At 44.5% G+C, this 22840-nt stretch overlaps 1 protein-coding gene across 5 annotated transcripts in view; it reads left to right on the top strand.

Moving 5' to 3' along the window:
* Nucleotides 1-22840, top strand: part of Akap2 (A kinase (PRKA) anchor protein 2) — a 244840-nt gene that overhangs the window by 194258 nt on the left and 27742 nt on the right. The window contains exon 1 of one of the 5 annotated variants that reach the window (XM_013023291.1): nucleotides 15489-15585. The exons of the other annotated variants lie outside the window; for them this stretch is intronic. The gene's annotated coding sequence lies outside the window, so the exon portion shown is untranslated. Of the gene's footprint in view, nucleotides 1-15488; nucleotides 15586-22840 lie in introns of those variants that run through there. 5 annotated transcript variants of the gene reach the window in all.

Below are 22840 nucleotides of genomic sequence, written 5' to 3'. Positions count from 1 at the left end.
TTGAAACCAAGACTTTTGGAACTGGGATGGTTCTTTGTTCCCAGAGTTTCTCTCCCCTCCCTCCTCCCCCCTCTCTCTTCTTTTTTCTTCTGTTTCTATTTCTTAGACAGGCTATCACTATGTAGCCTAAGTTGATCTCGAATTCAAGAACCTTCTGCCTTAGCCACCTGAGTGTTGGAATTATTGGTATGCACCACCACATCCAACTAGTTTATCTCCTCCTGCCCATTTTGTGCTGGTACTGGAGCTTGAACTCAGGGCCTTGTGCCCTCACTTGGCTTAAGGCTGATGCCCTCCCACTTGAGCCACAGCAGACTTTTCTGCCTGGACTGGGTTGAAATCTCAGATCTCAGTCTCCTGAGTATCTAGGATTACAGGTATGAGCCATCAGCATCTGGCTTAATGTACGATTCTTGTACCTGGGAAGACCATGGCTTCAATAGCTACTTAACATCTGAGGGCCTTTCTTTCAAATCATGGTGTGGGGGAGAACATCATATGGTGAAGCAGAACTAGTAGAATAAATAACCCATTACTATTACTCCATAAATGGAGCAATTAGTTCCTGAAGGTCCCACTTGACTCCATTGGTCATATAAATGGGAGTTAAATGTCAATCAACCATAGCACCTATGTTGTGATTCTTGAACATCTCAAGTTTGAGTGTTCAGTGTACCATCTTTAGGACCCTCAATGCTCTCCATTCAGGTTGAACAGAAACCAGAGTTTTTTTGTTGTTTGTTGTTTGGTTGGCTGTGGGACTTGGACTCAGGGCCTGGGCACTATCCCTGAGCACTTTAGCTCCAGGCTAGTGCTCTACCACTTTGAGCCACAGCTCCATTTCCAGTTTTCTTCTAGTGATTAATTGGAGATAAGAGTCTCACAGGCTTCTCTATCCAGGCTGTGTTTGAACCTGGATCTTCAGATCTCAGCCTCTTGAATAGCTATGATTACAGGCGTGAGCCACCAGCTCCCTGCCGATTTTAATTTTATTGTTATTATTTAGGTGTTGTACAGAAGAGTTGCCATTCCAGGAGCCAGGTACTTAGTATAATTCTTTTTGGACAATGTCACCCCTTCCTTTGCTTCTCCCCAGTCTCTCCCTTCCATCCCTGCCCACAAGTTTTATAGTTCATTTTTCACATAGTGTATATTGAATACTGTGTCTTTAGTTGTTCACCTCTACTCCTCCATTTCTGTGACCCCATTTGCCCCCTAAAAAGAAAAAAGCCCTAAAAGCAAAAGAAACAACATTAAAAACCCATGGGAAGCCAGAGTTTAGAGTTCATGCTCCAACTCTAGGAGATCCATGTGTCAGGTCCCGCCACTCATCCCAGTGTACCAAATAAAGAGATATGGTAAAGAGTAGTGAAAGGAGATTCATTACATGACAGCCGTGAGAAGAGAACCTTTCTGTGTATCTTTCAGCTGCTTAGGCTGCTTTCAGGGGTACAGACACTGGCTTAAGTTAATGAGGGAGAATTGGGGGCTTTGTAGTGAGAAGGTATATATACAGTCCCTAGTCACACACAGGTTCAGAGGGGGCATCCGTTGGCTAATAGTCCATTATCACAGGAGCCGTCCAGTGGGGCCTTGTTTCATGTTGGGCCCAGCCCAGCATGGCTACTTTGAGAATGGCTCTGGACAAAGGACGTGGGTACAGAGGATGTGGAGTCTGGGACACTCGGCCTTGATCGTGCTCCCAGTTATTAATTCCTGGGATCAAGTCGCTAGCCAGTGTTTCTCCATTTAAAGCCAAACAAAAATTTTAAGTTGCCTTTTACAACAGCACTTCAGTACATAGTCAGCCATCTCCGAGGACACTGACATTTGCCTTAGGTTTTATAGACAAAGAATTGGGGTCAGAGGCAGAGAGGTGACATAATTGTTAAACAGTCCCAATCCAAGTATGGCCTGGTTGACTAGTCAGGGTAAACAAGTGTTCTTTGCCTGGTGGGTGGTCTATAATAGACCAGGGAGGGTCTATTATTCATTAGAGGTCCTTTGCATCCCAAGGATGATATTTATTGATCAATCATAAGTCTGTTGTTCTCAGATTCGATTCCAAGGAGATTGCAAAGTGACTACAGAAAGCATGGCTTAGAGCATGTGTGTGTACGCACACGCACGTGTACACACACACACACAGAGCAAAGGAGGTAAGCTTGGCATCCCTGCTTTCATTTTGTGTATGTGCCCGTTCTGAGGTTTGAACTCAGAGCTTGAGTGGTGACCCTGCACTTTTGTGCACAAGGCACTTGAGCCACAGTGCCACTTCTGGCTTTTCCTGAGTAATTTGTTAAAGTCTCATGGACTTTCTTGCTAGGGCTGGCTTCCAACTATGATCCTCAAATCTCATCCTTCAGAGTAGCTAGTATTACAGGCATGAGCCACTGGGCCCAGCTGATATATATATATATATATATATATATATATATATATATGGCAAAGAATCATATTTTGAGTTCTACCCAGTCTCCAACTGGAATCTCTTCAGAAGTTTTGTTGAGGTTTTAGATGTTTACCACCAAACAAACCGAGATTCTAGTTGAAACTATTCCAGATGAAGTAATGCTTAAGATTCCTTTCTTAACTTGAAGCTAACTGAAGTGTAGTTCTGGAGTGTGCATTCCCAGTCTGTAAAATGCTGAGGTTAACCATTAATCTGCTTGTGTTGCAGTGATTTAGAAAAGAAGCACTAAACACATCTTGATAGGCCTCATCTTATCAATTTCTGAAGGATGGTTTTTATAGCTGGTGTTAAGAACCCTGAATATTTGGGATGTGCACCATGACCCAGTTTAGGAATTCCAAGAAGGCAGATTCGAGATAGGGAGTTGCCAAAGCTCACAGATGTGGAATGAAACCAATTTCAAAACCCGATTCTTCTGCTTCATTGGAATGTGCTCAAAGCCTGGGCTCCCTTGAGATTTGTGCACCTGCTTGGAATGTTTCAGATCTTAAAGTGTGCTTCTTCATGTATATTGTGATGATGAAGAGTTCCCAGATATCTCCTAAGGCTGCTGCTGAAATACTCTTTCCTCAATGCTACCAAAATGGGCAGGTGTGTCTTGCCCATCCTGAGACTGTCTTGTGACTTTGTCTTCAGAACCCAGACTCTCCAGCCAGAAATCTTAGTTGACAGATTAACAAGCTGGTTCAAATTAGTGTTACCACTTCTTGGATTATATACTGTGCCATCCAGGGAAGCCATGGTACAAGAGGAGAAACGAAGCTGGCTGCAGAAGCAAGCTACAGTGACTGCTAGATGGTAAATTCCAGCAGAGCGCTTTCGGTGACTCAGTTCTCACAAGAATTTTATGGAGGCTTACATATGCAAATTTACCATGTCTTTTGGGTTCATGATACCAGAACGGAACCCACAGAATGAAATTGCGACAGAATACAGACTTACAATGGCTGTGTGATCGCTCTAGTCCATGTTAGGGGTTCCATTGTGGCACCAGATACTTGTATCATTGCTACTTCATTCTGGGTTGCTTTGGGGCTTGGGGGTGCAGATCTGTAATTCAAACACTTAGAGGATGAGATAGGAGGCTGGAGAGGCTGAGGTCAGCTCACATACTGTTTCTCCCTACCCTCCCCGTAGCCCTGTCAAAAATTGAGTTGATCCTGCCTGGGAATTGAATTAGCTTCAGTGTACCTGTATGATTTTCTAAAAACAAGTTTTGAGCAGGTTTTGCCATTGATAACAGCTCAATGTTGATTTAAAGTCTCTTGTTACTTATCCTTGTGGGTACACATATATGTGTATGTGTGTGTGTGTATGTGTGTGTGTGTGTATATATATATATATATATGGCATAGATAAAATGATTAGGAGTTAATTTTCAATAAAATCAGATTATATGTGTACAACCCCTGATACTTGGTCTGACCATCAGATCCCACACAGCTAATGAGATGCCCAAATACTTCTATATCTCACTGCTTTTCACTCTAGAGGGGTAGCTGTCTCTGTTTCTGTTGCTGTCTCAGTGTGAATGGATAGAAATGGATAGGATGGATAAGCATATCCAGGAATAGTTAACTTTATGACAAGTGTCCTTTCAGACTTGCAAGCTCCCCAAGATAGTTCATTTTGTTTTGTTAAACCAAGTTTTTGTTTTTGCAGTACAGGGGTTTGATCACAGCATTGTCTCTTTGCTATACAGGCAATTTTGCTGAGCAAGCTCCTAAAGCTTTTTTGCCCCCCATTCCTCCCCCACCCCTGTTTTTAAATTTTGATTATTGTTTTGTGAGTGTGCAGGTACTGAGGTTTGAACTCAAGGCCTGAGCATGCTTTAGCTTTTCCCCCCCAAGCCTGGTACTCCACCACTTGAGCCATAGTTCTACTTCTGGTTTTTTGCTGGGTAATTGGAGGTAATTGGAGGTAAGAGTCTCAGGGAATTTCCTACCCAAGCGGGCTTCAAACAACATTGCTCAGACCTCAGCATCCTGAGTACCTAGGATTACAGGCATGAACCATCAGTGCCTGGCTTCCCAATCCTTTTTTTTTTTTTTTGGGTCTGGTCATGGGGCCTGAACTCTGGGCCTGGGCGCTGCCCCTCAGCTCTTCAGCTCAAGGCTAGCGCTCTACCACTTAAGCCACAGCGCCACTTCCGTTTTTTTTCTTTTTTTTGTTTATGTGGTGCTGAGGAATCGAACCTAGGGCCTCATGCATGTAAGGCAAGTGCTCTACCACTGAGCCACCTTCCCAGCTTCCCAATGCCTTTTTTTTTTGGGGGGGGGTCCGGTCGTGGGGCCTGAACTCTGGGCCTGGGCGCTGTCCCTCAGCTCTTCAGCTCAAGGCTAATGCTCTACCACTTGAGCCACAGTACCACTTCCAACTTTTTGCTTATGTAGTGCTGAGGAATCGAACCCAGGGCCTCAGGCATGCAAGGCAAGCGCTCTACCACTGAGCTACCTTCCCAGCCCCTTCCCAATGCTTTTTATATAATCAACTATACTGTAAGAAGCGTCCATCCAGTACAGCAGCCACACAATCCAGGCGGGTACAATAGGGTATTGATTGTGCTGATGATCGCTGGCTTCTCTGGCAAACATAACTTAGTAGATGTCAGTAGGAAAAACCCCGGGCCATCAGGATAGCTTTTTCTGAGTGGAGATCAAGTTGCTTCCCAGGGTCTCAGCACAACTGATTCCCCAGAAGACAACTGTTTCTGAGAGTTGAGCATGAAAGAGACCTGAAATCCCAGGAGTATCTCAGCAGAGCAGCTTTGGGTGTAAAGCAGGAGGACCATACCATTTGGTATTTATTGTGTATGGAACCCCTCAGCCCATCCCAGGAACAAGACTAAGACAAGGGCAGATTTGAGAGACTAGAAGGACGAAGTCTTTATGTTGCTCTGTGTGTGTGTGTGTGTGTGTGTGTGTGTGTGTGTGTGTGTGTGTACAATGGCATGTGTACATCTACATCCATCATCAGCCCAGAAATTAGATGACCGTTTCAGTTCTCAAACAAATGGCTTGTTTATTCACCTGAAAGCTGCTATCTCCATTAGGAAACATTCAATTCCAGCAATTAGCCTCAAGGGTTAAAGACCTTCCCTCTCGCTGCCATCTGTTTTGCTCAGTTCCAGAAACTATGCTTTGAAGTGCCAGGGGCTCCTAATGGAAGATTGTCATCAATTAACTCAAGAGAAGGTTAAGCTGAAAACAGACTTTTCAGTGAGGGGATTATCTGAGTTGTTAGCCACTGACTATCTGGAGTGAAGTCTTGTGAGGAGACAGTCTTTACCCAGGCAGAAGAGGACCAAAAGGCAAAAGTATTCTAGTTATTTGCTTTGCTATAAAAGTGAGTTTAGAAATGGGATTTTCTTTGAGACTGTGTTGGAGATATCTATAGTTCCATATAGTTGCCATATAATTTCTTCAAGAATTGTTGGTGATAATAGTATCATATTGCTGGCTTTTTTAAATTTAAAAAATAGAAATCATTTTACTTTTAAAGAATAAATATATTTAAATAAAGAAGTAATATATTTATATTTATGATATTAGATTAATGTTTTATATTTAAGTACAATGAAGATGAGAAAAAAAGAATGGTATGTTTAGGATATGCAAATTAAGTTTTTTAAACTTTTAAATACTTTATAATAGTGACAAATGAGTGTTAAATTCCAAAAGTTAGAAAGTAGATATTCATTTACAGTAGTCAAATAAATTTTCCCCCCTTTGGTTTTTCTCTAGTTCCCCTCCCCCCCCCAATGTTTGCCACAAGATGTAATCCATTTACCTAGATTTACGTTCTAATTAATTGCATAGAATGTTCTAGAAATCATGACCCATATTACTTAATGAGTTTCTGTTTGGGATGATGAACATGTTTTGGAATTTGTGCTGATGGTCACACAACACAGTGACTAAAATTAATACCAGGGCATCATACACTCAGTGTGGTTGAAATTGTAAATATTATGCTACATATTTATAGTAAGAATACCACAGTTTAGAAAAATGTGTAAAAATTATACCCCTAAATCATTTTGCTTTTCCCCCCTGAGCTTAAAAACCACTGACAGACTTCAGAATTTGTAGCTAGGAGAAAATTTTAGTGTAGTGGGTTGTGTGTGTTTGTGTTTGTGTGTGTGTGGTTCAAAACCCCAAACTTATAAATATTATTTAGCACTTTGAATAATAAGCTTGTAATTTGAAGGGAAAATTTAGGGCCACAGAGAAGCATGTTATTTAAACTTCAGAAATGTTGAGAGGTTAGAGGTTAGCTTTCAGATTGAGATATTTAAAGCTCTCAGGAAACACAAAAGCTTCCTGGTGACCTCCTTAGTCCCTTGGGAGAAAGGGCCACAGGACCCAAGATAACTCCTGGCCACAGCCACTGGTAGTAGATTTCCCCAAAGAAAACCTTGCCCCCCAGGATTACAGGTAATGAATAACCTAGCAGATTCTCAAGTCAAGGGATGACTGAGTAGACACCACTGGCTTCTTTGAGTCACAGGAATGGGCTTGACATGGGGAGCTGAGGTGAATTTGTTCCAGAGAGAAGGGGTCTGGACGCCAGTGACTCATGCCTATAACCCTAGCTACTCAGGAAGCTGAGATCTGAGGATTGCAGTTCAAAGCCAGCCCAGGCAGGAAAGTTCATGAGACCCTTATCTCCAACTAACCATCTGAAGACACAGAAGGGGCACTGTGGCTCAAGTGCTAGGGTGCTCATCTTGAGCTGAAGAACTCAGGGACAGCAGACAGCGCCCAGGCCCAGAGTTCAAGTCCCAGGACAGGGATGGGGGGGGAGGTAGTAGAGATGAAGGGACCAGTGAAGAGCCAAACTCCAGGAAGTAGGTCAGGTTTGAAAAGCGTGTCAAGGCTTCTAGCCCCTGCAGTTGGTTTTGTTTGTTTCAGAATCCAACTCAAAAAAGTAAAAAATTAGAACCAGTATACCGTCCAGAATCCCCACTCTTGAATATATATCCAATGGAAATGAAATCTGTACATTGGGAGAGCTATCTGGACTGGAATACTCACTGTAGCATTATTCACAATAAAAAAATAGATACACAATGGAATATTATACAGCCTTAAAAAGGAAGGCAGTCACGTCATTGGTGACAACATGGATAAATCTAGGGATATTATGCTGAATGAAATAAGGCCACATGACTTGGCTCATAGGTAGAATATTCAAATAGTTGATCTCCTAAAAGCAGAGTCAAATGGTAATGGGAGAGGCTTTCAGGTGGGGAATTAAAATTCAGAGCAGGCTTTCTACCAAGTATCACTTTTGTACCACCAAAAGCCTAAAAAACAATTCTAAATCAAGGCATTGCAAGTTAGGGCTCAGCAGTACATCAAAGCAGCCTCTTGGCTCCAATTAGCCTTTCCGTTCCAGTGACCACCTCACAGCTTCACAGCTTGAGATGTTTGCTAATAGTGTTCCAGCAATAGTGAAGTCTCCTCTCTCCTGCCCCTGTGTTTTCCTGTTCTTAGATCCCCCACCTTCTGCCCGCTTGTTTGGGGACAGGCCCATATCCGGAATGGACTGGCTGTGTGGGGCTCCCTGCTATTACGTTGGAACCTGAGTATGTGAGGAAAAACACATTGTGAGTGGCCTTGACCCTGTCTGGAGATTTGCAGCCACTCAGCTGGGGAGAGCTCACTCACTCATGCACTCACTGGTGGAAGGCTCAGCTCGTGGGTTAGAGAAGTGGAACTCCAGGCATCTTAAGGAGGGGTGGATGGCAGGCCCAGCTTTAAAAAAAATCCCCCTTAGCTGAGGGAGCTGCTAAGAGCTCCAAGCACATTCTTGGATGAGCAAGCCAAGACACGTCATGTGTCATGGGAAGGCAGAAAGGATGTGAAGATGTGCTTTCCTAAGGGGAGCTCTGGAGAGCTGGACAGGCCAGGGCTTAGATCTCAACTCTGCCACGTTTACCTGTTTGTGTCTCGGGTCAAATTCTTAAGCTCCGTGCTACCCTGGTGTCATCTGCAAGATAGGGATCCACAGAGCTGTTGGGGAGGATTTATGGAGATAAACATATCCAGGGACATTAGTAGGTGTTCACTGAAACATCATGACCTTTCCTGTCATTTCTGTTGTCTGCAAAGCTAAGGCAGAAAGCACATAGAGAGGGTCATAGGAGCCTCTTCCGAATACAGCCATCGGCCTCACTGGACGTTAGCAGCTCATACCTATAACCCTAGCTACTCGGGAGACTGAGATCTGAGGATCCTGGTTCGAAGCTAGCCCAGGCAGGAAAGTCAGTGAGACATTCTGACCTCCAGTTAACCACCAGAAAAATTACAAATAGAATTGAGGGGGCTCAAGTGAACCTACAGCAGTAATTATTCTACCTGTTTAACAGAAGCAAAGTCTCACCCTCACACAGTCAGCTGGTAATACCAGAAGGTCCCAACCCTGACCTCTTTATTGGGCTGGTGGTCTTCCCACTGCGTCACCTTACCACACATAGGCATGTGGACCAGAAGTTTGGATCTAAGTCCAGTTAGCAAAACAGCATGAGGTGGCCCCGGATCAAAGGGTCCTCGGAGGGTAAGCAGGACCGAGCAGGGCTGTGGAGGAACCCCTTTCTTGATGCTGCTTTTCAGACTTTAACCTGTTTCCACATGACTTACTGGCTCTCTCAAACATAGTTCTCTGCTCCTGGGATGTTTCAGCCAGGCAAGGTTGCTGAGAAACTAGAGTAGCTCGGGGCCAGGTGGTGCTGCCATGAAGGGAAAGGAAAAAGAATCCAAGCTGCTTCCTCGACTCCACCGCTTGCCCTGCCACTGTGCTTGTGTTGACCATGTGTCCCCTTTGTGGATAGAGAAATTGCTGCCTTTCTTCTCCTGCAAAGAGCTTCCTTCCTGGCATTCAGAAGCACAAAAGCAGAGGACGGAAGCAGGTGACTGGGCCTTGGCTGTCCTTAGAGCTGAGTGTCCCTCTTTCCAGTGTTACAGCCTGGCAGACCTAGCCTGGATGAATTTGGGAGACGTCAGATTCCTGGTGCTCTTTCTGGACTGGAGTAAACCTGGGATCAGAACTGGTGTCAGGTCCTAGCAAGCAAAGGCACCTATCTTTTGTTGTTGGTGGTGGTGATCATGAGGCTTGAACTCGGAGCTTAAGTGCTGCCCCTGAGCTTTTCTGCTCAAAGCTAGCACTCTACCACTTTGAGCCACAGTGCCACTTCCAGTTTTCTGGTGGTTTATTGGAAATAAGAGTCTCACAGACTTTCCTGCCTGGGCTGGCTTTGAATTGCAGCACTGAGATGTCAGTCTCATCAGTAGCTTGGATTACAGGCGTGAGCCACCAGTGCCCAGTCGTACCTATCTTTTTTGTTTGATTTACTGGTATACCTCAAGTACTAGGCTTCAAATCCTGTGTCCAAAATGGCATCTTGCTACAGGAGATGACAGTCATAGCTTTGGAAGGGCCTTGGCTTGAAGCTTCTCTGTTTGCTCCATGGCTGTGTGTCCTGGCCTTCATCAGTCTGGAACCCCCAGTGCCAGTCCTGATTCAGACCCCCTACTCAATCCTCTTGGAGCAACACCCCCAGACATACATTTGGAATTTCCAAGGATTTTCTTTTCCTGACAGCTCATGTTGGAATGAATTAGATCCTAGATCTGTTTACTGTACAATCTGACTTCATACATGCTTTGTGCTTTTGAAGAAACTCAACCAGTGGCTATTCTGAATTCAGAGTGCGTAGCAGTTCATGGTGATGCTTGCTTGTGTCCTCAGTAATCTTAAACTTTCTAGAACCTTTCATCCATTTCCTTGCAATCAGTAGACAGCTGATTGATTGAATTAAGAGGAAACTTTTTCCACTGGACAGTGGAAGATCCATTTATTAAAGTGCTAGAAGCTACCAGGCATTTCATTTAACTGACATTTTGATAGATTTCTTTTCTGGAATTGGGAATACTGTCTTGAAGAAGCAAAAGTTTGCCACTAATACTTCCTGCCTGCCCAGTTTCCTTGCTGGTTTCAGTCTGAGTCTCCTGGATGACCTCAGAGCCCTCAGGCCCTGCCCAAAGGCCAGGAACTGGGCGACCCACAGTAAGAGTGCACATTCTCTCTGAATGTTAATCACAAATGGCCCTGGTGTTTGCTTACAGCAGATTAGATTTAGCCCTTGATTTAGGGCCTATAATCCTAGCTACTCCTGAAATCTGAGGATCATGGTTCAGAGCCAGCCTGGGCAGAAAAGTCTATGAGACTCTTACCTCCAATTAGCCAGCAAAAAGCAAGAAGTGGAGACATGGTTCATGTAGTAGAGTGCCAGCCCTGAAGGGGCAAAAAAAAAACCCATATGAAAGTAAGAGGCCCTGAATCCAAACTCTAGTACTAGAACGCACACGAAAAAGAAAGACTAGATTTAACAACCCCAAATATTATGTTCAAAACTTTCCTCAAACTTTCTGAAAGCCTTTAAAAATAATTACTCCAATTCATTGAATATATATGTGTGTGTGTGTGTGTGTGTTGTAGGTAAATGGAGTGGTTATTAGATTTTATTAGATTATACATGTATATTAGATGGAGAAATTGTTGGAATAATAAAGTTAACTTTTTTACTTTTTAATAAAGTTCATTTATTTAGAGTAATAAACTTTCAATTTTTCTTTCCTCTCTACTTGGCTGATCATATATGTTGGGAAACTCATTGGGGGTTTCTGGTGACATAATCTTTTCTGTGACATAGTTTATGAAATTCTGTGACATTTGACTCCCAGGGAGGAATCTGGTTACTCACCAAGTGTTTCACCACTTTTTCTGGGAATGAGCAGCTTATTGTATGCACAACTTAGGGCTGGCTGTGGTGACCCAAGACTGTAATTCTAGTTACTCTGGAGGTAGTGATCCAGAGGATTGTAGTTTGAGGCCAACTGGGACAAAAAGTTAGCAAGACTCCATCCTAACAAGCTGGGTGTTGTAGTAATACATGTGTAATTCCAGCTATATGAAAAGGCATAAGAAAAACACAGTCTAAGGCAAGTCTGGGGCAAAAAAAAAAAAGGAAAATGATAACTGAAAAATTACTAAAATTACCAAGGGTGTGGTTCTAGCTCTAAGATCCTATGTACTAAACCCAGGAATCACCACTACAAAATAAAGGAGAGAAGAAATAAAATAAAAAGAAGAAAGCACAACCTTTCTGGAGAAGGCCAAACTTAGGAGCACCTTGTTCATCATGGCTGAGTGAAGGAAGGCCTCGTAATTTGACATGAAGATAACAAATGGAGATCCAGAGGTTTTGCAAATGCTAAGCCCTGGGCTTTGTCAAGGCTCAGCGTACTTAAAATATGTAACTTATTTATTAATGGGTAGCCTTTTTCAGTTACTGTCTTTTCTAATTGCAACATGCTGAACAATACAGACATTTATAAAACACAAATTATAGTCTCCACCTGAAGCATTTTCTCCATTCGTATTCTTGGGTGTTAACCGTGTGTTAATATGATGGGATTCTTCCAAACACTATAAATACTGTGTACAGATGTATGCACCGTATCCTTGACTTTCACCTGGAGAAGTAATCACTGCCGCATGCCTAATTGCCCACCATAAGGCAATTTTCTTTTAGCACTTGCCTACTTATTATTACCTATTTGTATTTTTATGTGCTCGGTTCTCTTTTCAGAAGCTAGTCTGTGCATGCGGTTGAAATTCAAGAGGTGCAGAAAAGGATAGAAGGGAAAGAAACCTGCGCAGCCCCTAACATCCAGCTCCCTTACACCTCGTTTCAGAGAAAACCTCTCTTAGCGGTTCCTTAGATTTCTTTACAGGAACAGTTTGCAAATACAAGCAGACATGCCCATACCAAATGAAAACATAGGTGTGTAAGTTTATTTTCGTTAGCGTCAAAACTAGCATGCTGTATTGTGCCAGGTGCAGGTCCTCACACCTGTAATCCTAGCTACTCCAGGTCGTGATCTAAGTAAGGATCACAGTGTGAAACCAGCCTGGGAAGAAAAATCTGGGAAACTTTTTCTTATTGATTTGCAAGAGTTCTTTTTCTATTAAAGTATTTGTCTTTTATGATAAGTACAGGGTGCACTGGTACTGCACCACTTCATTGAGGAAGACACTAAAGTCCTCTTTCCCTCCCTCCTGGCCTCCTCTTTCTTCCTCCCCCCTACTCTCCCTCTCTCCCTCCCTCCCCTCCCAGTAAAGGTATGGAGCATCTATCCTGTACTCAATATGTATGTAATAGATCTTTTACTAAATGCTGGTTATAATGATATTGAGTGTCATCAAACCTTCTTGCTAGGTGCTCCTAAATTATACTTGGCTTCCTAGCCAACAAAAGCTAAGTTTCCAAACCATTTCTCTCAATGCAAGCTTCCCTCAGAGATGGACCCAAAGATCAGGTTACAACCCAGGAGAAATGAGCTGGCAGTACATATTTATTTTCATCAACTCAGACAACCCACCCCCAGTTCAGAGCCTATGCTGGTGGGGGTGGGGGTAACAGATAAAGGTGAGCTGAAGTGACAGAGGTGTCTGTCAGATTCCCCTCTGACTCTCTCTGGGGACTCTGCTGGAGTATTGGATCAGCCTGCCTCAGCCTCTTGGGTAGTTAGGACTACAGGAACACACCACTGTACCCATTACTCGCTCTTCATGCTTAAGCAGAACAATGTCCCCTAGGGATTTTCCCACCTCTTGTACTTTTGAGGGCTAAGTGCCATCTTAAGATGCCTTTGGCTGCACAGGAGAACATTCCAATTATTCCAGAGAGCCACATAAGAGTCAGTGTTCCAAAACAGCTCCCTGGTGACTTGGTACCACTAGTTCAGTCACTGTAAAAACTCGCTGTTGCTTGTAAATCAATTTCAGCATATGAAAAATGTCATTTGGATGTGGTCATTTGTTGAATACACTTTCAGTCTCCTTTTCCAAAGAAGCCCCCTCTAGCCACGCATGGTTGCACAAAGACTGTAATATCAGCACTGGGGAGCAGGGAGTATCGGGATGGAGAGTTTGAGTTCAGCCTGCGTTACACAGCAAGTTCCAGACCAGCCAGCCCTCTAAGGCAAAAAATAAAATATAAACAAACATCCTCCTCTTGGTTGTTCCTTTGACGCATATATTCAGAAGGGTCCTGGCAACTTGCAGACCATTGGGGAATCCTGCTAAGAGCTGATGTCTAGGCTCCACTTGACTAGATCAAATTGTTCCCAAATGGACCCAAGCCAGCTGTCCTCAGGCCCCAGGCCCACACCTTGCATAATATTTAGGATCCTTTCCCAGCCGTTTACTATAAATCAAAAGTCCTTTCAGTCTTGTCTCCTTATTTAGAATCTTATTTAGGATCTTACTAGAAAATGAACTCTTGGCTGATACCATGTTCACACCTATAATCCTACGACTCCAGAAACTGAGATCTAAGGATAGCGGTTCAGAGACAACCTGGGTAGGAAAGTGCATAAAGCTCTTATCTCCAATTCATCAGCAAAGTGCCACAAGTGGTTGTGGAGGTGTAGGTCAAGTGGTAGAGTGCCAGCCTCCTGCAAAAAAGAGAGTGAGGCTCCAAGTTCAAGCCCCACTATTGGCACATAACGAAAGAAATGAAAATGAGCACATCACGGTGAATTGGCCTGGAATTCCAACTGACTTCCTAGTCAGCTAGAACCCAAGTTACACTGGTGAAACCAGTGCTCTAGAGAATGAGGTAAATGGGACCTGGGGGCAAGGTTGGGAGTTAGTGGATTCCCATGTGTAGTTCTGGGATCTAATTGGGAGTGAACAAGCTAGTGAGCCTCATGCTTTTAATGAAAGCAAAGGCTGATCTGTTTTCTTGGTTGCTGAAGGCTACTGATGAATAAATAGCAAAGGGATGTGGCGCCATCATAGGTGAGGGTAGATCATAGATGGCCAGCTTCAAATGCAATTCCCACATTGGCGTGGACCATCTTGTAGCCATTTAAAATGCATTGTACTATCTAGGTACCAGTGTCTCACACCTGAAATCCTAGCTACACAGGAAGCTGAGATCTGAGGATTGTGGTTCAAAGCCAGCCTGGGCAGGAAAGTCCTTGAGAATCTTATCTTTATTTATCTTTATATTTATTTATTTTGTGGGTTGTGAGGCTTGAACTCAAGGCCTAGGCATTGTCCCTGAGCTCTTTTGCTCAAGCGCTCTACCATTTGAGTCATAGTTCCACGTCCAGATTTTGAGTGATTAATTGGCAATAAGAGTCTCAAAGGGACTTTTCTTCCCAGGCTGGCTTGAAACTGTGATCCTCAGATCTCAGCCTCCTGAGTAGCTAGGATTACAGGCATGAGTTACAATGGGCTGAGACCCCCTTTAATTTTTTTTTTTTTTGTAAAGACGCTGTATAGAGGGTGAGACTCTTATCTTTAAGCACCAAAAAAGCCCAAAGTGGAACTGTGGGTCAAGTGGTAGAGGCTAGCCTTGAGCAAAAAGCTCTGGGACAGTGTCCAGGCCCTAAATTCAACCCCCAGGACCAGCATATTCACACATATAAAATACATTGTACATTAGTCACAAAATTAAATTACATACATTAAATCACATAAGAATGCTTTTGAGATAATGTGGGGTAAAACGCAGAGTTGGCTACTGTCTGATCTCAACTACCATAAGATATTAACTGTCTTTCTCCAAGTAGAAATAGAAGCTATCCTGAAATCTATTTAATCAAATATGTCTCCAGCATCTTTCAGATTTTTTTTTTGGTAGCCTCTATATCAGTGGTATATTAATTCCCTAAATGTCCTAGAAAACCTGTCTCCAGATTTCCGAGAAGAGGATATCGGGCTTCTACAGAAGTCCATCTGGCTTTCCCCTGCTTGATCCTCAGCCTGACTGAAGGCAGCCAGAGTTGTCTCAGCCACTGCCCTCCCAGGCCCAGCCAGCTAGGGAGGGGCCAGGCCTCCTAGAAGGGGGTTAAAGTCCTTCTTGGTATGAATGGCCTTTTAGGGAGCAGAGGGAGGGCCTGCGGTGACATCACAGTCTTCAGTCAGGAGGATCGGAAGGAATTTGTGCAGTTCTGGCCAGTGCACGCACTGGATCTGTCGGGGGAAAGAAGCGATTCTGGCTGAAGACCTTTGAGGCCAACTCTCTGGGCAGGGTAAGCTGCGTCTGTGGACTTATTTATTGGCCTTTTCTTTCTAATGTGAAAGGAGAGAAGTCTCTGTTCAGGTCTGAAATTCCCAAGGAAAGGGATTCAAAGTCTGGTATGATGGGCGCTGGAGGCTTACCTGTTGGAATGTGGGCTGCTGAGCTCAGATGGGTTCTTTTCTCATTCTCCTTCTGATTCTTCTTCTCCTCCTGCTTCTCCTCCTCCCCTTTCTCCTTCTCTTGCTGCTCCTCCTCCTCCCTTTTCCTCCTCCTCCTACTTTTTTCGTTTTGGCAAATCTCCTGACTTTCCCACTGGAAGGCAGGAAGCCCTACCCGAGGCCGCTCTGGTGGGACTGAGCTACCTAAGACATCTGCTGTCTGAATTGCTTTGAAGACAAGCGTGAAGGAGACCTTGGGGGGCTTCTCTGGAACCTAAATCTGTCTCACCAAGGCATCCCGGAATGCTGGGACTAGCTTTCTAAGATATCATCTTGTGTTTGCTCAGTGGACTTTTTTTTGCTGAAGTCTACAACAGGTCTGTGTCCATGTTCTGGGACTCTCTACATTCACCCCAGGACTTGGGGACAATGTGAAATGCTTCCTCCCTTGGAATTCCTCAGGGGATAGCAAGAGCTCTTCATCGGTTGTTTTCTGACATCCAGAGTCATCTCTGTTCATGTGCTCAGAGAGCTAGCCTCACATATCGACCCTCTGGGCTCTACCTCAACCTAGTGGCTTCAGGAGCCCACAGGGCTTACCCAGCTTTTTTTGTGTGTTCTACCACCATCATGGATTGACCTCTCATGAACTCAAGATCCTGAGCTAGTTTAAAGGCAAGAGGGCTGCAGCTAAGTTATAGAGAACTAGCTACAGCTCGGCTCATGTTGGTTTTCAGCAGACTCCGTTACTCTAAATTTCAGGCTGCAGGGGCCTGGGTTCCCTTGGTGGCCTTGACCTCCGTTTATTCCAGAGCTGGGACTCCACTACAAAGTAGTCTCAGTGAAAGAGACCTTTGTGCAAAGAGCATCCAGCCCAGCTTTCTAGCTAACAAGAGCCCCGAGTGTCGCACACTAGGGAGGGACAGAGGGCTTGCTGCTTTCTCCCCTTACTTAGAGGAGCTGGAAGCTCCCAGTTGTTTTTATTTGCAGTGGTTCACTAGGGTTGGAAAGAACAGCCCTATAACCGGCTGCTCCAGCAGAGGCAGCAGCTTCCTTCCTTCCCTTCCTCCCATCCCCACCACACAGCTCCAGTTTCTTTCACAGAAAGCCCAAGCTGTAAACGTGTTAATCAAACGGCACCTTAACGTTTTCCAGATGGGCATTTGTGCTGGTTGCTTTCCAGCAGGACGGGGGCGGGGGGGGGGTAGTGTAGTGGTAGGAAGACTCCCTCATACCTTAAAAGTTGACTGCCATCCTTCACAGAGATGTGAGCTGAGACACATCACACAGGCACAAGCGTGCGTGTGTACACACACACGCACACACACTGCGTGTGTACACACACACACACACACACACACACACTGCTCCTTCCTAATGTAGGGATTCACTTAGTGCTTTTAGCCACCTTTTGAGCCAGACTTGAGGCTTGAGCCAAGGAGGAGAGCAGACTGCTGGTGAGTTCTTCAAAGGAAAGGCCAGCAGGAACAGCTCATGGTGCTTCTTGGTCTTTGGACTATGAAGTATAGACCTCCCCTGCCACATCGGGCTGTCAAGTCATGGCTTCCTGTCCACGGGAGGGGCATTGTTAACATTCACCCCTTAGAGGGGTCATAACATTGACCTGAGTCCGCCTGGTTTAAATTTAGCCTGACCCTAGAAGACGTGGGGTCTGAAGCCTGGCAGCCTGCCTGCCTTCATGGAGGAGGGGGCCCTGGCCTCTGTCACGGCTGAGGCTGGGGGGTTGGGAGGTAGGGGGAAGGGTGTCTTGTTTCCCACAGTCAACACAGACCCCTAGTTCTTGCAGGAAGCAGCCCTGCTGGGGGGTGGAAGAGGAAAGGCTGTCTAGACCTGGAATGTAGCCCAGGTTATAGCCTCTCCCATGTGCTCCCTCCACCCTCCCCCCATCCAGCAGAACCTGAAGGAGGATGCTGGGTATGCTGTGCTTTCAGAGGAGGGTGGACCTAGCTACCCAGAGCCCCAATCTCTTGTTTAGCCTGCCTTCTTCATCAGGGAGTGTTCTAGGAGTTGAAGACCCCAGATCAGAAAGGTGACTGGGTCCAGCTTTCATTCCATCCATACCCTTCAGCCTGCCCCACTTAGTAGGGTTGAGCGAAGCTAGAATCTCTCTTCACCCAGCCGCCAACACAGCACTGCCTTCCACTTGGGCCATTTGTTGCTATGTGAGCTCCTGGCTGGGGAGTGGCCATCACCTCTGAGCCAGGCATAGAGCGTGTCGCTCTGCTTGTGAGTTGAAGGCAGGATTGCAGGACGGTGCTTGGGCTCAGTAATAGGGCCAGACCCTCCAGTCTGTTGCTCTGTCTGGTTCCTTGTGCTGCATCAACTGCAGCCAGGTTTTCAGTACTTCCTTCTGTGGGCCTTGTCCTGGAGAGATGTGTTGGTTGGAAGAGATCGGGAAGAAGAACTCTGGAGACAGCTACACATGGCTGGAGAACAAGTTCTTTGCTGTATAGCAATGGCGCCGTACCTACTGAACACCTTACTTATACAACAGAAGCAGAATAAGAAGGGCAGGCAGAGATGATTTTTGATTTTCCAGCTTAGGAGAAAGTACTTTTACAGCATGCCTTTGTTCCTAGGCCAAGATTGAGTGTTCATTTTTTTTTTATGGAATTTAAAAATAACTGGATTAAAGGTTCAGGTCACCTATTACCTGGGGAAAAACTTTTCCAAATTTAAATGTCATGGCTTCAGTAGGAAGTAATCGGGGTTATTTGGAGCTGAGAAACCTGGCTGTGCAGCGGACGCCTGGTGTTGGAGTAATTTGGGTCACTGTGCATTTTAGGTTAGGAGCCCGGGAAGTGCTACAGGCAGGAGATGTTGTCCTGCTGATGAGGAGGAAGAGGAGACGCTCTACACAGAGCAGGCATTAGAAGTGGGTAGAACTTCAACTTCCCTCTGTCCTTGAGGTGAAGGACACCTGCCTACTGGCAGACTGGCTAATAAGGGAAATACACTTCCTTCAAGCAGCACACCCAGGTTGAAAGAGCACATTGATGTCCATTCATTGATCAGCTGGGCACAGATCAGGGCCCCAAAGCTGTGTTTTCTATGTAAACAGAACAGGGTTCTAGACTCTCACTTTGCCATTGACTAGTACTGGCGGTGAGTCCCAGCCCTTTCCTCCACTAAGCCATGGAAATCTTCATGTTTCACCTCTGGAAGTTGGTGGGGAAGGAGCAGAGGCCCTAGTTCTGTGCTGGGGCCTCAACTATGCACAAATCAGCTCTTCAGCCTGGAGGTCCTGACAGGGAGATTGCCAAGAAAGAGGCAGACAGTGAGTCTCTAGGAGGTCAGACTTTGTACCAGTCTGAATCTTTGCCTTTTAAAACCAAATCTGAGTATGATCTCACCTGTAGAGATTAGAAAGAGTTAATTAAAAAAAAAAAAGCCCCAAACCTTGAAGCCCAAATATTCTTTCAGTCCATTCATTCTTTTCAACTTTCCCCCTGTCACTCTGTAAGCCTTCTATAGTTGGGAATCTTTTTTAACATATTAGGATTAAAATTAAGAACTGTGCTGCTTAACTAGCCATATGTAATCTGGAAGAGAAGTCCCTCTATTTGTCTACCCCTTACTCTAAAGGTTTAGAAACTGCAGTAATATCCTGGCCTGTGCCATATAATGGAGGGTCCCTGATTTCTTGTGTCCGCTGAGAAGATGAATGTAGATGTACTGTAGAATGGTTAGAAAGAAGCCACCAATTAAATTGGGACGTGATACCTCCTGGTGTGCTCCACGGACAGGCTTGCTGTATTACTTTCTTGGCCAGACACTTATGTGGCTGCCTGAGTCTTTCACACATGTGTGCCCCACCTGTATTTGCTATGTGATGAGAGTCCAGACAGGTATGTTGTTTGTTTGTGGTGCTAGGGATCAAATCTAGGGTTTCTCACATACTAGGCAAATGCTGTACCACTGAACTCCACCCTGGTCCTGCGGAAGGTTCTTGATTTGCCATTCTTTCGCATCCCCAGGAATTAACTTTTAAGGGCATGTGATGAAATTATTTTGTTTGCTTTTGTGTAGCTTCAACTAAAATTCACCTTTATTATGTTGCTGTAGTGGGAAAAGATAGAGAGCTGAGAGGTACCTGAAGAGCTGACTTTTTGTCTTTCCTAGGGTTGTTTTTTTTTTTTTTTCATTAAAAAAGAATTCTTCTCACGTTCTTTGCTTTTCTTAAACAACAAGTCAAACATCACCTGCTGTCCTTTCTCCAAAAGAAATTTCAAATGGGGCTGGGAATGTGGCCTAGTGGTAGAGTGCTTACCTAACATGTATGAAGCCCTGGGTTCGATTCCTCAGTACCACATAAACAGAAAAAGCCAGAAGTGACTGTGGCTCAAGTGATAGAGTGCTATGCTAGCCTTGAACAAAAGAAGCACAGAGACAGTGCACAGGCCCTGAGTTCAAGCCCCAGGACTAGCCAAAAAAGAAAAAGAAAAAAGAAATTCAAGCTATTATTCCCAGAAAGAATTTAATGTTAGTCATTTACAGCTCAGTGTAAAAAACCCTTAACAGTAATAGATAGATAGATAGATAGATAGATAGATAGATAGATAGATAGATAGATAGATAGATAGATAGATAGATAGATAGATAGATTTTTGGGGGGGGTCCAGTCGTGGGGCCTGAACTCTGGGCCTGGGCGCTGTCCCTCAGCTCTTCAGCTCAAGGCTAGCGCTCTACCACTTGAGCCACAGCGTCACTTCCAGCTTTTTTCTTTTTGCTTATGTGGTGCTGAGGAATCGAACCCAGGGCCTCAGGCATGCAAGGCAAGCGCTCTAACACTGAGCCACCTTCCAGCCCAGTAATATATATTTGTATTAACCATTGTATAATTTACACAATGCTTTTAGCATCCATTCCCTCCCCTCCATTTGTATTAACCATTTTACAATTTACACAGTACTTTTAACATCCATTTCCCTCTCCCCAGTTTAACTCTCACCAATATTTGTATTATTAGGAACAGATTCTGTTCCTAGCACTCCATTTTCGACATCATCTAAGTCAAGAAAGGAGACCATGGGCTCTTAAGCTGTGAATTAAACTTTGTGAATTTGCTCAAACATTTGTAACAAGACACATAAAAGCATTTCTGGTAACCCCTCAGAGGTCTCAAGGTCCTAAGGGTCTAGAAGCTTCTATTCCACTCTGAGTGGAGACAGTATTCTGCTTCCCTGAAAGTCCTTGGGAAACAGAACTGTTTATTCTCAAACCCCAGCCTATGTGGTACAAGCCTGGTGTGGGGAAGATCTCCAATGCTCACAGGTGAACTCCCCCCAAACTCACCTAGTTCTATCATTCATTATTGCTAATGGACAAGGCGCTAAATTCGCCCAAGAAAACCCATTTCTCACTTTCATTATGCTAGTCAGCAAAGCTTCAGGGGTCTGCAGGAGTTAAAAGGGAGCTGAAGTACTACAGAACACCACCTGTGGAGCGTGGGATTTCTGATGACACCTTAGTTGACTGCTCTTTGAGGGTTTGTTTCCAGTTTGGATGGCCATCTGCCTGCCCTTGGAATATAATTTAAACTAATTTCAGAAACACACAGCTGTGTTATATAGTCTCTGTCTAAACGTTTCCGAGAACATTGTAGACACCCTAACTAGCGGTTAGCTATTCTGGGACACCTGTGGCAGGAGGTATTCATGTACTGTGGTATTAGGGCTCCTCCTGGAGGGCTGACTGGGCATTGCAGAGATTGCCCACAGAGGGGCCCCCACACCCCAGTTTTTTGGGGGGGTTTGCACTCTGATTTTCTTTGATCTTAGAAAACTCAATTTGGTGATTCTTTCACATCTTCCTCTGAAAAAAATGGAGATAACATTTCCAGAAAGAACTTCCCAGTTAAATGAGTGTATACATATATATATATATATATATTTGGGAGGGGGTCCGGTCGTGGGACTTGAACTCTGGGCCTGGGCGCTGTCCCTCAGCAATTCAGCTCAAGGCTAGCGCTCTACCACTTGAGCCACAGCGCCACTTCCGGCTTTTTTTTCTTTTTGCTTATGTGGTGCAAGCCTCAGGCTTGCAAGGCAAGCACTCTACCACTGAGCCACCTTCCCAGCCCCAAAATGAGTGTATATTTTTATCTGACTGCAGAATCAGTTCACCCCATCTGATGGAGAAAAATTCAGGTTTTCTCTTCAAAGGTGTAACAGTAAGTATGGGTTGCTTTAAACAAGATGTCATGTTATGATACTAAGCCTACACTCTTGCCAAATCCAGGTTGATTCCATATTCCCAGCTCATTTCCATTTACCATTTGGTACTTACTAATGACTTTGATTCATCTGGCCTACTCTGGGCCTGGCCACTGTCCCTCAGCTCTTCAACACAAGGTGAGCACTCTACCACTTGAGCCACAGTGCCACTTCCAGCCTTTTCTGCTTATGTGGTGCTGAGGAATTGAACCCAGGGCCTCATGCATACAAGGCAAGCACTCTACCACTGAGCCACCTACCCAGCCCCAGGAATATGAATTCTTTTTCCTGAGAGTAAAACCTGGGAATTGGTTCTTCTTGTGTTATAATTGTTATCTAACTTCCCCAAAACTCAGAACTTTTGATTGAGTAAGGAAGAGTTGTTCATCTCTGCATAAACAGTTGATAAGGGTATTAGAGCAGCTGCTGCCTGAAGTTGGAATTGAGTGTTAGGAAGAAATTTGTGAATCATTGAAAAGAACAGAATTAGCCGCCATAAAACTCACCGGAAGGAGGACAGCTTTCTTGATTGTGCCTTGTAGTGTCCAGATTTAAAGGAAACTATCTCATGTTTCACTGGACCCCCAAACTTACGATTTATTCTATTTTTATTTTGTGCTAGTACTAAGGGCTTGAACTCAAGGCCTAGACACTGGTACTCTGCTCCTTGAGTCATAAGTCTGCTTTCAGCATTTTTAGTGGTTTATCAAAGATAAGAATCTCATGAACTTTCCTGCCCAGGCTGGCTTTGAGCCTCCATTTTCTGATCTCAGTCTCCAAATAGGCATGAGCCACTGGCCTCCAGTGCAAACTTTTGATTTTTAACCAGCAACTGACATGTTCAAAAATCTTGGTCTGGCAGACCCCAAAA

The sequence above is a fragment of the Dipodomys ordii genome, unplaced genomic scaffold, assembly GCF_000151885.1.
Source record: "Dipodomys ordii isolate 6190 unplaced genomic scaffold, Dord_2.0 Scaffold67, whole genome shotgun sequence".
In the NCBI taxonomy this organism is placed as follows: Eukaryota; Metazoa; Chordata; class Mammalia; order Rodentia; family Heteromyidae; genus Dipodomys; species Dipodomys ordii.
This window is presented reverse-complemented; position numbering and strand designations above follow the sequence as displayed.